General features: G+C 49.6%; 1 protein-coding gene across 1 annotated transcript in view; it reads left to right on the top strand.

Annotated features, from left to right (window-relative positions):
* Positions 1–16,972: 16,972 nt before the first annotated feature.
* Positions 16,973–17,173, top strand: part of Slc39a10 (solute carrier family 39 (zinc transporter), member 10) — a 53,156-nt gene continuing 52,955 nt past the window's right edge. The window contains exon 1 of the mRNA XM_005373283.2: positions 16,973–17,073. The gene's annotated coding sequence lies outside the window, so the exon portion shown is untranslated. The remainder of the gene's footprint in view (positions 17,074–17,173) is intronic.

The raw sequence follows: 17,173 nt of genomic DNA, 5'->3' as shown, positions 1-17,173 counted from the left end.
TTTATAGCCACAGTTACCGAAGCTGCTCCCCTGTACCCTGACTGTAACTCTTAACTTAAGTAATAGAATCTTTTTTTTTTTTATTTTTTATTTTTTTTGGTTTTTCTCCGGTACCGGGAACCGAACTCACAACCTTGCACTTGCTAGGCAGGCGCTTTGCCGCTGAGCTAAATCCCCAGCCCCTAGAATCTTTATTATAGGGGCTCTCTGTCCAAGAATTTTAAAGAGCTGTGTTCTCTGTGTTTTGCTTTGATATTAGCAAAGAGGAATTTCATCTTTGGATTAGAGATCAGCTAACTCAAGGAGGTTCTTGGCTTTGCTGGGATTTTTTTCTTTTTTTTTTTTTTTGAGACAGGGTCTCGCTATGCAGTTCAGGCTGGCCCTGAGCTCGCTCTGTAGCCCAGGCTAGTCTTGAACTCACAACGATCCTCCTGCCTCCCAGTGCTGGGATTACAGGCGTGCGCTGCGATGCCCAGCAGTGTAGCTGTCCTTATCAAACTTCCCCATGACTTTGTGTTTGGGTGGTAGTGCTTAAAGAGAAAGCGTCCTCCCAAGTTCTCTTTCTTCGTTTCTTTTTTAGTGTGGCTCCTTTTCTGTGAGGGGCCAGTGCTCTGCCACCGAGCTGCATACCTACTTCCTTTCCAGGAGTTCCAGGACCCTGTCTGCTCCTGCGCAGTAAGAGCCCTGGTTGCACCTGTCCCTCCTGGAGCCTCGACCCGCTCCTGCCTGAGCATTTGGCCTCTTCTGCTGATGAACAGATGGAGAGTGCTGCTCTAGTCGTAAAAATTTTTATTAGTACCTGTTTGCCGTGCATAATGGTTACATTCACACTTCTCCATTTTGAAATCTCTAAAATAATGAATTTTGCTGTCATGGTGTCTAGTAATTGCAGAGTTCATCTAAGTTATAGAATAAGCATCTGATGTTTGAGCTTAAAATGTGTCAACTTTTTGGTTTAAACAACAGAGGAGTCAGAAGTTGCTTTTACAGGTGGAGAATGCTAGTTTCCTAAAGTTTTTGTTTTTAATGAAGCGGACTAGATTCTCCGGTTAACAACGGGAACTTAGAACTTGGGAGGCACACACGGCTGTGAGCCATTTCTGCTTTTCCATTCACACAAAGGGGAAAGGGATAGGAGGCCTAAAAACGGCGCTTTTCTGTCTACAAGGCCAGGTTTTTTCTCTTGCATTTCTTTGACTTAAGCACTTCATTTTTGGGATCTCGCCGTGTGATAAGGGTTAAAAAGCTCAGGTTAGAAAGCTTCAAACCTGTACTCAGGTATCGCTGGACAGGCCTGTGGTGCCTGTGAAGAGCTCTTTCCTATGCTGTGAGGGTCCCCAAGCCAACCTCTGTCTCTTCCCTGCCTCGGGACTCCGTCTCCAACTTTGGTGGGCGAACACCAGCTGTGCTGAATACTTTCCCACTGATCTCCTCTACAATCGGGGATTTGATTTCTTGACTCGGATAAATACTTCGAAGCTTTTGCCTCTGAACACCTGGTTACGTGGATTCTGATTACAGTCAAAGACTAATGCTTTTTAGTCCTTGAATTCTTGGTGTTACGGTCTCCTTCCTGTAAGAGTTCTTGTTGAGTTTTTGTTAAAATTTAATTCTGTCCTTTACTAGGGCTGTCTCCGTCTATGCGACGTGTACTAGTCATTCCATGAGGCGAGCCTCCCCGGCCCCGGGCCGTGGTGAATGCTGGGCGAGTGCGTGTCACCCTGCGGGCTCCTTTCGGGGCCTTGAAATGTGCCAAACACAGAGATTGGGCCCTGGGAGTCTTCTGAATAATGACAGACTGACGGGAAGTATAAGGTTAGTTCTCTGTTAAGTTACTTTCACCGGTAAGAAACAAATTCATCCAAAAGTTATGTAAACAGTAAAAAAAAGGATGAAGTTGTGTGATGAGAATTCAGGGGACAAGGCTGAGGGTTTAACAGTTCAGTGAGTCCGTAAGCACATAGGTCTGCCCGGATGTTTTCTGTCTTTCCCTTTTCCCAGATTCCCGTGTGTTTTGTTCGCTTGGAAGGTTATTTCCATGTAGTAGACACACACGCACGCACATGCATGCACACACACTCACACACACATACACACATGTGCACACGCACACTCCCACACGCACATGACCCATAGGTCCCATAAGCAGAAAGGGGAAATTTCCATTTCCACATCTCTCGTTCAAAGGAAGAACTCTTCTCAGAGGTGGCTTCTCCCCGCTGGCTGGACTTTCTGGTCATCTGTAAATGAGATGGAACATCACAGGGCTTCACTCAGCCCTGGCTCTGACTGTGAGGCCCCTGAGCTCCTCTCAGGGATTTTACAAAGTTAACTTCATTTTTCCACATAATGTTAAGATACTACATTCTCACTTGCTCTTTCACTGTGTTGCAAATGCAGAAGCAGGAGTAGAGGGTAGGTCCACCAATAGTTTATCGTCAAAAAAGAGCTGAAACTCATATTACGTCTCAGTTTTAAACATTTTATTCATCTTTTTGGGAGAGGATCTCATTAGGTAGCCCAGGTCTCCAACTTGGGATCCTCCTATCTCAGCCTCCCAAGTAGCTAGGATTAGTCAGGCTAGCACCTAAGCTACACGTTTTGATTGTTTTTCTTACGCGTGTTGATAAACTGTAGTTATCTTCGTCTCTGCCTCCCTTATACAGTTGATTGGATTGTGATCAGAAATGTCCACTTTTCTCACAAAAATTTTTTTTGCACCTGAAGGCCTGACAAAATGAGTATTCACACTGCGTATTTTGCAAACATTTTCTTGAAAACCACCTCAGGAAGCCTATCGCTTCATGGAAAACTGACAGGTATTTGTTGCACATGATAAAATTCAAGCTTCTGGGTGAAAATTAGAATGGTGGAGACGCTGTAGCTATCACTGTGAGCTTCACATTCTCATAGCACTTCTGCATTTTTCAGGTGAGTAAATGAGGTTGGTGGTGATGGTAACAAAAGTGGTTTTGTCACATAGAATGATGAAATGTGTCAGCCTGGGAAAGATGGGCGCTACTCCGAGAACCAACCTTTCCCCCAAAATGAGGAGTGTTACTCAACCGTGCTGGGTAGCAAGACCCGTAAAGAGAAAGTTAGACCAGAGGGGTCAGAGCGACTTACACAAGATCTCTCTGATCTGTCTCTAGATCCTGCATTCCCACTCTCCTTCAAGAAACTTCTAGCTTTGCGTTTTGGTGTAGTATCAAAGAATACCCAAAATTACTTGAAAAAGCAGTTAAAATACTTTCTCTTTCAACTATACTTTTTAGGAAACTGGATTTTCTCTGTCAGAGAGAGAGCGTGCGTGCGTGCAAGAGGGCAAGTCAACAGATTGAGACCAAAATAACAGATTGGAAGCAGGGTCACTCAAAGTGTCCTCGTCTTCTATTAAGAAGCAAGTTTTCCTTATTTTGAAAGCTATAGTTAGTTTTCCGTATAATATTGTTCATGGGAATACACGGCAGGTTTATTATTCTCTACTTTTAAATGATAACTATTTTTAAGTTCTAGTATTTGGGGTTCCTAAGAAGGAAGATGTCGGTAGCTATGGGCCCCTTCCACTTAACCAAGGGACTTGCTCCTGAGGCCACGGTGCCTACGGCCTCCCAGCTTGGCCCGGCCTCTCCTGCGCATGTCATGTCATTTTCTGACATCGAAATAAAATCTCCGGTTCTGTTAGCAAGGGTGAAGCAGAGACGGGTGGCACACGGCCGGGTGACGCTGCAGTTGACCGGCACAATCAAGGCGACAGGGTTCTCCCAGCACCCTGTGACAGTCCACAGCTGTGACTTCTCTTGGGAAAGGTGAGCGAAGGATTCCCAGGGCTTGGGGAAAACCACCTCACTCCGAAGAGCTGCTGGGCTCCTGGGGTCTCCCACCTGGGGGATCAACCGAGTCTCTCCCTGTGCTCTGGACATATTAAATTTAATATCCATAAGGTCTGTGCGTAACGATGTCCTCCGGGCAGTTGGAAATACAGCCTGACCTTTAAAGGAGAGATGTGGCCTGGACTGCAGCCGTTGAAGGTTCCGTGTGAGGGACAGAGTCGAAGTGTAGGACTTTCAGAATTTCCTTCCCCTGCCGGAGAGGATGAAGAGGCAGTCGGAGCCATAGACTGAGGAAGCGGACGTCGGAAAAATGGATAAGCAGATGGGAAGACGCAGCGATGCTGAAGGAGGAGTTTCCGCAGGGGAAATGTCACCCCAGGACGCAGGGTGAAGACTGGAAAGTCAGTGAGAAGGGGGAGGTTGTGACTTGAAAAATAAACTATTTTTAGGATAGCTTTAGGTTTACAGAACAGTTTCCTCGAAGATAGCTCAGAGAGCGGTTTCCCTTACTATTAACTCCTTACCTTAGCATGATACATGTGGTGCAAGCTGCAATTTATGAACATTTTTGGAGGGAGGGCATAGTATCTCCCGATGTTGTCCAGACTGGCCTACAACTCCTTGACTTGAGCAATCTTCCTTCCTCCCAAGTAGCTGAAATAAGCCCCTGCTACTGGGCCTGGCTTGTGTATACATGTTTATTCCCCCAAATCTATATTTATTAAGATTTCCTCAGGTTTTTTGTGGTTTTTTTTTTGGCAGGGTTTTGCTATGTAGTACAGGCTGGGCTTGAACTCACTTTGTAGCCCAGGCTGGCCTCAAACTCACAGTGATCCTCCTGCTTCAGCCTCCCAAGTGCTGATTTCCTGTTTTTAAGCTCACATCCTTTCTATGTTGCAGAACCTTATCCTGAATACCAGGTCACCTTTGGTCACCAGGCCTGGTGTGAGTCCCCACCCCCCATGGGCCAGGTCCTCGGCCCTGGTGGCCCCCTTGGAGGCACCCGAGAAGCCCCCAGCATGTGGCTGTGGTGACACTGGTACCGGGGCTGGGACAGAGCGTGGCAGGGCTCTCCGCCGCAGGGCTGCTCTGCTGTCCCCTCTCCCACTCTGCTCTTGAAGGGAGGTCGAGTGCCCTGCCCACGCGGAGTGCCGGCAAGTCACATCACCGTCCCTGACGACATGAAATCTCCACAGACTCTTTGAGATCCTTCCACGGAGGAGGCCTGCTCCCCCCACCTGATGGTTTTCTACCGTTTGTTCTGTCAGGACGGACTGAAGGGTGTTTATTTTAAGCCCCGGAGGTCATCTGACACCACACTCCATCTCATGCACAGGTTGCTCAGGCTGGGCCTAGGGAGCCCGTTGGGCTGGCTCCTGTGTCTCCCGCACACTGGGTCCAATGGTGACTCCTACTTTTAGTTTTTTGAGACGGTGTCTGTCTGTGTAGCTGGCCCTGAACTCACAGCGATCCTCCTGCCTCAGCCTCCTGAGGGCTGGGAGTACAGGGGTATACCATCACGGCTGGCTAATAGTGACTCCTTCCTGGCCACGTCACCAGTGCCACGAGCACAGGTGTGACCGGGGATTGAGGACTAAGTCCTGAGTCACGAGAGCAGGAAGACATTTGAGAAATCTCACAGAGCCGAGAGAGGTTTGTAGGTCCTCAGTGCATTAATCTCACAAAACACTGGATAAAAGTCCTGGCAGGCCTTGCAGAGCCCTGAAGCATTCAAAGAAGCGAACCCAAAAGCCCTAGCGTGGTCAGGATGAACAGGAAAGATGCCGCTTAAAATTTCCAGCTCCGGCACGGAGGGACGGAAATTGTTACTGTCTGTTCTTGCTGCTCTTCGTGCGGCGGACACTAATTTCCCCCACCCGGGGAGTCGTGCGTAAATCACCGTGTGAGTCTGCCAGGACGCCCGATGTGTTCCAGCCTCGCTGTGAACGCCAACCGCGCAGGGTTAGAGAGGAGGGTTTGATGCCAGGTCTCATTTAAATTCCTGCAAAGACTTGATCTGCAGAAATGCTATCAAAATGTTTTCCAACAACTAGGTCATTTCCCTTCAAGCAGTTTCTGAAATGCTTAGAAGGCGAAAGTTGCATTCCTTTCTGTTCTCCGACGGTTCCCTTTGTCCTATGAACTGATGAATCTTGCAGTTTTTATGGGAGGCAAGAGGAGGAGTGAGCTGGGCATGTGGTCGGAGAGGATGAGATAGGCTGAGGCCCTCTGATCTGAAGAAATCTAAAGCCAGATTTCTGGTCTTCCCTGCTAGTACCCCGGCCCAGAAGGTCCCGGAGGAGGGCTGGGAACTGCACGTGTGGTTGCCGAGAACCCTGGAGACTGCTGCGGTGGTTTGCTCTGCCTGACAAACGCTGGCATCACAGGTCATTAAGAGGACCCAGGAGAGGCTGCCTGTGTGTGCTTAAGGTTAGAGACAGAAGTTTCGCTGCAGATTAGCCCAGAAGACATCACTGAAACCCGGATGAAGGCCGCCTGCCGTCCACACGGTCTGGTAAAGGTGGGCACCAGACTCTTGGCTGAGGGAGCGCAGGGAGAGCTAGACGCCGTCGTGGTGGGACCAGGCCACCCCCGCCTGGCTGCTGCTTAGGTGACCCGTGTCGGCGTGGTGCTCCCGGCCTCCCTCCAACTCCTCCTCCACACCCTGGCCGGCACCTGCAGGAAGAAGCCCCTCGCGGCAGAATGCCATGCAGGAGTCACAGGGGATTGAGGAACTCGGGTGGGGGGCGGCAACTTGGGTGATGCGGTAGGGATGGAAGCTCGGCTTTCATAGGTGAGAAAGGTGTCCAAGGAAGTGGATAGCAATGTCTTGTCCAGCTCCGTGGTTCTGGAGAGGAGGAGGAGAAGGCAGAGTGCATCTGGGGAGTGTGAGGAGGCGCGGCCGCCCTGGCTGTGTGGATGGAGTCACCTCTGTGAACCTCAGACTCTCCCCGAGCTTCCAAGAGCGCAGTTACTGAATGGCACTGCAGAGATACTTTCGAGTCAGTGTCCAGCCTTGTCCTCCCGCAGCCACCGGACTAGACGAGGCGTTTGGGAGAAGTGGCTGCAGGCTGGTGTTGGATGAGAGGACTGAGAAAGGAGAACAGAGTGCAACTTTGAACCTGCGTCTCTGCTGCCTTCTGACTTGCTCTTTTACGAGCAGTCATCTGCGGTGGGCGGGGCTCCCTCTCCAGACCCAGACTGGTAGGGTCACCGAGCCCCAGCCGGCCCGCACGCCAGCTTCTGTATTTCCGACAAGTAAGATGTTATCAGAACTCCACTGCTGGGGTAACTCGTAGTAGCTGCTGCCCCGCTCCTCCCCTCAGCTCCCACCCATGGCTTGGTTAATCGAGAACTGGCTGATGGTCAACCATTACAAGTACTTAACATCACTGAGTACTAGCTTAGAGAGTGCACAAATACAGAAAGTATTTCAGAGATGTGCTTTGCTCCCAGTATGGACGTGCAATACTACAAAATGCAAAGATCCAAAGAAAAGGAGTTAGATTAGAATATTAGAGCTTCACTATTAAACATAGCTGAATGTTTAATTAGGTTAAACATAAATTGTTATTTTTGAATTTCCTCAGAGAAGGTGCATGTGTTTTGGAATGGAGCTGAAACGCATTTAAAACCACACTGTATCACAAATGGGCCTGAACTACTTGATTTGAAATGCGAATGGCCTCACATACTGCATGTACACCCTGCTTACCTCAGAACTGCGCCAGCTGCAGAGCTACCGTTTGGTATTTAAACCATGGAGTCAAACGACAGACTCCCTCTGGAAACTTATTTTCAAGATTACATCAAGAACTCTCCAGGGACTGGCGCACAGCTCGGTGGTGGAGCGCCTATCCAGCATGCGCCTGGCCCTGGGTTCGATTCCAGCAGCCGAAGCAAACAAAGCCGAAACTATGTGCTACACAACATAGTCCAGTCCCTCGCACTTCCTAGATGGACGGCAGCCTGCTTAACTTGTATTTAGTGCAATGCTCTGTGCGGTTTTACTTTCATCCTTTTTCATCATTTTAGTCAGAAACTCTCCGCACCCACCTCCTCCTCTCTGGTAACTTCCATTCCCCACCTCCACGAATTTCCCACCTCCAGGCGCAGCACAAAGGGAAATCGTCGGGCTGGCTTTCCTCAGCGCAGGTCCGTTCACGTCACAGCACGCATTTGTGTCCGAATCGCAGAGCTAGTATGCATCTATGGAGCTCCTCGATAAAAAGGGAAGAGAAAACAGACCCTGCACGGTGCTGCCCGTGCTACTTACTGAAGACGAGGCTGAGGGATCGGGTTAGGGCCGCAGGGCGCAGAGGTGTTCAAGTCGGATTCCACCTCTCCGGCCTTTCTCAGACTCAGCAGCGCCTCTGTGCCGACCCTGCCCCGCGGAGCTTTCTCCTGTGTTCGCTTTCTGTTGCTGCTGGGCTGTGTCACATAAATCCGGTGGCTGAAACCTGGGCGACTGTGTGGTCGCCAAATCTCTCCCTCGGAGCACCGTCGTCCAAGGCCGGGCGGCACTGCGCCGCCGTCCTTCGCAGCACGGAGGAACCCGGCTCCTGGCCGCTCCCCGCGCCCAGTCCTTTTGCATCACCGTGACCCTCGGGCCTGCGCGCTAGCTCCCTGGGACTCAGGCCCCTGCGGTGCCGCCCGCCCCGAATTGCATCGCAGCCTCCATTCCCGCGTGGGATCAGACGCTGGCGTCCCCGGGGAAGGGCCCTCTTCTGCCTGCCGTGCCCGCTGTGCTCCTTGAGTCTGCTCTCCCTGGGATCAGCCACCCGCCTGCTGAGACTTCCTGCGCTGTGGCTCACAGGGTCCCGCTTGCCATCGCTCCGGTCTCCCGGTGCCCGAGCCAAGGACACACACAAAGGTGTTGTTTCCGATCCCTAATAGAAAAGCCGTGCTGTGCCCCTGTGCTCCTCACCCTTGAGTCACACGGCACGCGGCACCTCCTTCAGGAAACCCGAGGGTAGCTTCAGCTTTTGGCCTTTGCTGCCAGGGCAGTGGGTGTGTCTCTACCACAGCGCTGTAATTACCTCCGAATCCGCTCCCGGCTGGATTACAAGCTGTGTGAGGCCAAGCTCAGTCCTGGTATCCTAGCTACTTAGGAACTTGCCTATGATGGAAACTAAATTTCAAAGGCTCGGTCATCCCGTAATACTTGTCTCTTTTTCCAAAGTAGCCTTGCAAAGGAGGTAGACTCACGTGACTCCGAGCGCTGAAATGGCCCTTTTAATTTCCTAAGTGAATTTCACTTTAAATCTGCTAGGATGTATTTTCCTGCACCTGACCAATTCGTCCTTGAATTGCACATTAGTTGTTTGTATTTACATCTCCAGGATTGAAATCATTAACACACACCTGATTCTGCTTAAATTTTAATACAACTCTACCGATCTAAATAAATACTTGCGCAACTAGATCAAATTACCGTGGAAAAGGGGAAAGCTTTCAGCTGAATGTATAACCAGATGGGCTAATTAACATTCTCATTTAAAAGACTGGAATAAACATCGCCCTTGGACTCCATTTAAGTTAGTCAAGCTGAGATAAAGCAAACTAGAACAAATGTTCACAGTATAAATATCTTGATATGTTTTTGTTTTTATTCTGCTCTTTATTTCCTTTAACATTTAAAATTCCCATTACAGACTGAGAACTATCAGTTGGTGGTTCCTTTGTCTTTTCCATTTTAAAAAAATTACCAACATTTTCAGAGGAGGCAGTGTGGGTAGCTTTGAAAATCTCGAGCCCCCGAGGAGCCGGCCTCGCTAGGATCCCCGCACTCAGTGTGCTGCGGGCCCCCAAGTGCTTTATAACCTGGACATCACAACACACGCTCAAGGCCCTTGCCGGAGTTGGATGAGTTACTACACTGAAAGCGCTTAAATGTTGCGGGGCATGGTTTAGACCACACACCCTATGTGCTAGCGCAGGCAGACCAGCTAGGGGACCGAACTCTCAGAGCAAGCAGGTCGCATTAATTAGGCTGGAACGGGGTATGAGGACGTCCTCCAGGCCGTGGGTGAGATCATCCCTGAGAAGCCAGCCGGCCTCAGTGGGGGGAGGCATGGCCGGAGCAACCCCACCAAGGCCAGCAGGTTCCTAAAACTTCTCTAGAGACAAGTGCTAGAAAGAAGTTGTGGTTTATGGGATTCTAGAGAGATTGGGAGCATGGCTTATTTCCTTAAAAAATATGATTTGAGTTTTACTTAGCATGAGAAAAGTTTAAAAATCCCTTCGTCATCTTTGCTTTGACAATTCATTTATTGCCTTCACTAATATTTGGATTTTGGTGCACTCTTGCTGTCACATTTTTACATAAGCAAAGGTAAGCGGTATTTGCTAAAACTAATGTGTCTTGATTTTCAAAGGAGTACGTGATTCTTTTCATACATGTCAGTTGTGAATGAGTCTCCTTGTTAACTAACTTGAGAGCCTTAGGGAAGATGTGAAATTTATTCTGGTGTGGTGACATTTTAAAACAGATTTATTAATTTTAGCGAGTTTTAAAAAAACCTTTAAAAATATTTACATGGTAACTTCCTACTAATTCGTTTCCATCTTGGTTATTTTACGTCGGTGCAGGTGTAACCTTCTTAAATACTTATCAAATCTGCGATATCAATGTGGATATTAATGCTGTTCTTTCCTAATTCTTTGGGGTTGACAGCTGAGTTTTTGGAAGGTTGTTTCCGTTGTGCCACTGGAGTTCAAAAAGCTCTAAATGCTGCCTAGTGGACTCTAGGCCCCCAAGGTTGGCAGACACGGCTGTCTACAAGGTCTTTCTTCTTCCTCCCCTCCCCCTTTCCTCTTCCCCTTCCCCCTCCCATCCTCCTCCTCCCCTCTCTTCCTCTGCTGCTGCTCTGCAGGGACTGGAGCCCAGGTAGCTCTACCCCTGAGCTACATTCCCAGCCCTTTTCTCAAGTTTTAATTTGAGTCAGGGTCTTTCTTGTTAAGTTGCTCAGGCTGGCCTCAGACCTGTGGCAGGACCCAGCACCACGCAGCGTACTTGGAGCACGCACCGCTGAGACCCAGCCCCAGCTCGCACCTCGACCCGTCTTCATCTTCCTGTTCTTCGGGTGAAGCCGGCTGGCTGCCAGCAGGACTGAGAGGTTGGAACTCCTTCTCCAGCCTTCCTTTTTTTCCCTGCTTTTCCTTCTGAGCCACACTACGACCTTGAGAATCTAGACAGTCATGTTTCCTCCTTCCTTAGAATTTCCTCTTCAGAAAAGACCTGAAAAAAAAAAAACAAAAAACCTACTGCAGGACAGATGCATAGTAAATGACAGACAGTAGCTCCTGTCAGGGCCAAAGTCCCTCGGGTCCCAAGACCAGGGATGAAGGGCTGAACAGAATCCCAGGGATAGTGCGAGCTGTGGCCGGCCTGGCTCCCTGCGAGTGGATGCCAGGGGCCGCCGGTCAGCCTGGCTCTTTTGCGTTTGTTTCCTCTGAATGAGTCGAGTCTTCCCGTTTCCCTGCAGCTGGGTCTGGGTTTTGTTTACCAAGTGCCGCGTCCACCGAGGCGCTCGAGCTTCCCTGGGGGGCAGCGGGTGGAGGATGAAGAAATGAAGACAAGAGTCCGAAAGGTGAGGTCAGGTGGAGCCTCTCTCCCGGTGGGAGAAAAAGCTCCTTTGTTTACACCTGGGAAGGCCACGGGCAGTTGAAACCCCTCTGCCTAGCAGCGTGTTTGCCTGGCTCTCCCCAGCCACTGCGTGTTCCCGGGGCTGGCCTTGCTTTAGCCCTGCTCCTGCATGTGTGATCAAGCTCCAGTTCAGCTGCTTCCCACAGCCAAAGAACTTGCCACAGTGAATCGGGCTTTCAGAAGCCTCTCTGCTTTAGTCTTTCCCATAGAGAGAGGCCTTAGGCTAAAGGCCTTGTGTTGGCACTGCCTGGCTTGAGACTCAAGGCCAAGGCCTGGCTGGTCTAGTCAGTGCCACCTAACCAGGGATGGCAAGGGCGCTGTGCTCCACTGCAGAGGCTGCCCACGGCTGTGGGGCCACAGCTGGAACCCACGGCCTGCGTGTGTTCGCCAAGCTCTCTGCCACAGAGCGAGAGCCCCCACCCGATTACCTTAGGGTTGGAAGTGGCAGGTCTTCACAGGTCTGGACGGGTGACTCCCATGGCCCCTGTGTTGAGTGTGACTTGTTGGGTGTTCCACAATGGGTCTCAAAGAATGAGCACAAAGTGGACAGTCCCAGTACTCTGGCTTCAGGTCCTGAGCTGGAGCTTTGATCCCAGCCTGAAAGACATCGTGTCTAGAACTGAGAACTAGGTGAGAACTGTACACCCGTATTCCTGAACTCTTCCTTTCCTAATTTTTGACACCTCTCCTAAAGCTTAACGCTCTCTCTACCCCATCGGCATGACTGCGGAATTGAGTCTTCCTGCTACTCTCCCCGAGCGCCTTTCGAGAAGGAACCGTGCTGGATCTGAATGGTTTACTTTTCAATAATTTATTCTGTGGTGCAGCACCAGGGATTCCTCCCAGGGTCTCATGCAAGCCAGGCAGGTGCTCAGCCACTGAGCTGAAGTCCCAGCCTTCTCCCTTTCAAAAAGGTTTTACTGTTTATTTGGAAAGGGTCTCACTAGGCTGCCCAGTCTGGCTTTGCACTGCCATCCTCCTGCCTTTGCCAAATATCTGGGGTTATAGGTGTTGCCACCGCACCCAGCTTTCCATTTTTTAAACAGAAACGTAAAGGTTGCATAGATGAATGGGGTCATACATAATGTTCCATACATGTATATGTTGCATGATGTTCCTACCAGTTTAATCGCATTTATTTCCTTATCTGACAATTCTTTGTGGTGAAAACACTCCAAATCCTGCTGGGTAGCATTCTGAAATGTTATCTGTAGTCACCATACTGGACAATAGCACCCCATAGTTTCTTGCTCTTAACTAACTATAATCACTCTGGTAACGGCCTCTCTATACTTCTACAAGGTCCACTGTTTTAGATTCTACTTAGCAGAGAAGCTGAGCAGTGCTTGTTTTCCTGTGCCTGACTGATTTCACCTAACATAATGATCTCCACTTCTATCCATGTTGTCACAAGTGAGGTTTTCTTTTTTGTGGCTGAGTGGTGCTCCACTGTGTATATATGTCACATTTTCTTCGTTCATTTATCAGCTGATGGACACCTTGGTGGTTTCCATTCCCTGGCTATTGTGAACAGTTGCACAGTTAATGTGGGAGCAGAGGTGTCTTCTCCGTGATGACTATTTCATTCTCTCATCGATGAGAAGGGAAGCCAGGTTTATGATACGGTTTCCTTCTGTCACAGCTGAAGATTGAGATGTGAGACATGCTCGTCATTTGCTCTCTTGTGGCCCGTTCTTTTCTGATCACTGGACACAGAGACCATTGGAATTATGATATCATGTCTCACAAAGTTAGACTGCTCACATTTAAAACTTTAGATATGTGAAAGAACTTTGCAGCCAGGCGTGGTAATGTAGGACTGTAATCCCAGCACTTGGGAGACAGAGGCAGAAGGATTGTTATGAATTTGAGACCAGCCTGGGCTATACAGTGAGCTCTAGGCCAGCCTGAACTACCTAGCAAGATCCTGTCTCAAAACAAAACTTAAAAATAAAGAATACTGTGACTAGATGGAATGAATTAAAAAAATAATGGAATGTAAACCGTTTATACATAACCCAGTCCTCCCCCTCAATCCCTGCTCCTGGGGGTCATTTCTAATGGTTCAGGTGAGACTCTTTATGAATCAAATGAGTGGGTGAGAAAGGTCTCACACCTTCAAGAAAGTACAATTCCAACATATTGAAGTCACTTTTTCTGACCTGCTTAGTGTATATAAAATGGGCAAAAAATATAAACATTGTGTAGTGATAATTTCGCTGCAGTATGCATTGGTTAACACAGCGGGTGATTTTGTGTAAACTTGCAACTTGTTTTCTTAGATTCCTTTCCTTAATGGGAAAAGTAAGGTACTAGTTTGTAGCTTAATCATTTACCCTACTTAGTGATTTTGCTCTAAGCCCTGTACATATCAGTGAGCATAAATATGAATGTAGTTGGGTGTGGTGGTGCACACCTGTAATCCTAGCATGTGGGGAGGCTGAGGCAGGAGAATCAGTGGGCTTTGTAGGCCAGCCTAAGCCACATAGTGAATGCAGAGCCAGCAGGGCTGTACAGCGAGACCCTGTCAGAAAAAACAAATGAATGTGTACGATACTTAGGTGAGCTGATAAATGTAATAGGAGACATGACCTCTGTTTCTATATATACATGAAGTAGCATTTTATTTGCAGAAAATTTAAAAAGCGGAGCAAAGCACAACAAAAATAATGACCCTAGACAGATCCCATTCCTTTGCTGCTGCAGTTGCAATTGTGTCAGCAGAGACAATAGCAGTTTATTTTTTATTAAAAAAAAAGAAGTTTTGGTGTTTAAATAAACTTGACAGACACTTCATTCAGGAAAAAAAAAAAAACCCTCATTTCCATGGGACTTAACAACTAGTGCAGACTTTACAAAATAGCCAGCGACCTCTTACATTTCTTCCCATGCATTTTTGTGGGGCCAGGAAGGGCCCAAGGGTGTTCCGGGATGCGTGCGCGAACAGAGCTGGCAATCTGATGGGCTGCGAGTTTCCTGGGAATGTATCAGTAGGTCGTCTCTGCAGAGTATCAGGTGAGATCTCATGCAGTTAGCTCTCTGCTTTAGAAATGCTTCCTAGTAGTATTTTTTTTCTTCATTTTTATTAGTACATGTTTGTAGTACGTAATCACATTCCCCATGGGGAATTAGTATGCATACATATCTTAATGCTTTTTTAAGATTCCTCTCTCCCCTCAAACCATCTCTTGGTTGCCTTTCCATATGCAGAAGATCTGTCTCGCCATTAAGAGTTTATCCTTCCTTATGGCATATAATCCATTGTGCATAAATACATCCTTTTTTTTTTGAGGCAGGGTCTTGCAATATAGTTCAGGCTGGCCTTGAACTCACCGTGTAGCCCAGGCTGGCCTCATACTCATGAGTGCTGGGATTACAGACGTGGTCCACCATGCCTGGGACATGTTCCTTATCCATCCATCTACTGATGGCCTTACAGACCACTCTCAGGATGTAGCTATTGTGAACTGTGCTTCTAGAAACATGCGCGTGCACGTATCCCTGTAGTACGATGTCCTTAACTCTTTTGGGAGGATACTTAGAAAGGGAATAGCTGGGTCAAATGAAGTTTTCCGGTGAATCACCATTCTGAGTTGCATAATGGTCGTATTAGTTTACACTCCACCAACAATACAGACGCACAAACCCCCACCCGGACTCCGGCCTCACGAACAATTGCTATATCTGATTTATTTATGGTGGCCATTTTTCCTGGAATAAGATGGAATCTCAGCGATTTTTATTGTTTCTGTTTCGTGACAGGGTTTCGTTACGTAATGCAGATGGACCTTCAACCCACAACGTAGCCTAGGCCAGCCACAAACGCTCAGTTATCCTACTTCAGTCTCCAAAGTGCTGGGGTTACAGCCATACACCAACCTGTTTTAACTTACAATTTCTCTAATAGCCAGAGACGTTGGACATTTTTTCATGTATTTATCGGCCAGTTGTATTTCTTCTCAGAAGTTTCTGCTCATTTCAGTTGTCCATTGTTTGATTGGGTCTTTTATTTTTGAGCTCTAGTATTTTTGAGCTCTGTATATATTCTACATATTAGTCCTCTGTCAAAGAACTAGAGGACAAAATTTTTTTCCCATTCTGTGGTTTGTCTCTTTACTCCGTTGGTTGTTTCCTGTGCTGTGCAGATTTTAAGTTGGCATGACCCGCTTGCTTATTTATCATCAGCTGGGGCTCTGTTCCAACTATAATCCCAGCACTTGGCAGACCGAGGCAGGAGGACTGCAGTGAGTTTGAAGCCAACCTGAACTATAGTGAGACCGTGTCTCAAAAAAATACTTAAACTATATAATCATTAGTAAAAAACAGGCAGCAACCAATAATAGGGGTCACTAATAATATCTAAGTCTCCCTCTTGGCATAGCCTTTGAGTTCCCACTGGAGGACACGCCGGGCCGGGGCCATGTGAGGATCTATCAGAGCCATAGCTGCCACCAATCTGCACGGATGTAGCGATACAGTGTCCAGCAAGGCCCCGGCTGTGCGCGCGCCGGCTGGACTGCAACCCCGTAAGTATGTAACCAAAAAGATGCAGGCGCCCTAGAGACAAGGAACCCGCATGCTCTATCTTGGAAAAAGGGTATCACGCATATTTTAAGGGTACAAGTAATGTGTGTTCAAGTAATTGTGAACCCCAAATATCAGGGAAATTTGGAATTTTTATGCTTTGGACGCGAAGGATGTCCCATGATGATTTTTAAGACTTCAGGTCTAGAGTGAACTGCAGAGTACTTTTTAAACAATCCCGCATCCCGTCTGCGGACCCGCGGACCGCGACGGCGTCCCTGTCGGCGGCCGGGGCTGCCCCTGCGCCAGCGAGGCGGGTGCACGAGTGGGTGCCCCGAACCCCGAGCAGGAGGGGCAGCCGGGAAGCAGGCCGGGCTGCGCGCCGGGGTCTGCGGGGCACGGTCCCGGCCCCGAGAGCCGCCCTGCGGGGAGGCAGCCGCGGCGGGACGCAGAGCGCAGCCTCGACGATGGGGACGGCTCTCCGCCCGCCCGCCTGTCCGTCCGTCCATCCGTCCGAGGCCACTGCCCCGCTGCGCCCTCGGGCCGTCCCTGCCGCGGGAGTCGGACGAGCCCCTCCGTGGGGACCCCGAGGCCCTCCGGGCTGGCGGCCCAGCCACCCGCGCCTCGACCGAGGGTCCCGCTCGCCTCCCTGCGCCGAGCCCGCCTCGCCGCCTTCTCGCGCCTCCGCGCATGCGCCGGGCCGTCCCCCGCGGCGCCCTTTCTGGGAACAAAACTAGCGCCGAGCTGAGGACCTCCGCAATTTGCGTAGACCCGAGCTTCCTACCGCTCCGACCCTCGGAGCCTCGTCCGCGAGGGGCGCCGCTTCCCTGCGCGAGCGGCGCTTCCGGAGCGCGCGGCGCGTACGCCCGTCGCGTAGCGCCCATAGGCGGAGGGGCTGCGCCTGCGCAGAGCGCGCCGCCCGCCCGGTACGCCGCTAGCGTAGCGCGGCAAGGGACACCCGGACCTGCGCGACGCAGTTGGCGCAGCGGGCGTTGGTGAATCCACGACTTGGTGCAGCCGGGTTTGGTACCGAGCGGAGAGGAGATGCACACGGCACTCGAGTGTGAGGTAACTATAAAACCCCGATTTGTTTACATTCCCTCCCCCAGAACCGGCCCCGTGCGCCGCGGAGCCTGCGAGGCCCGGGACGCGGCGGCGGGCGGGCGAG

This window comes from Chinchilla lanigera, unplaced genomic scaffold (assembly GCF_000276665.1).
Source record: "Chinchilla lanigera isolate Chin_1 unplaced genomic scaffold, ChiLan1.0 scaffold00002, whole genome shotgun sequence".
NCBI classification, from domain to species: Eukaryota; Metazoa; Chordata; class Mammalia; order Rodentia; family Chinchillidae; genus Chinchilla; species Chinchilla lanigera.
This window is presented reverse-complemented; position numbering and strand designations above follow the sequence as displayed.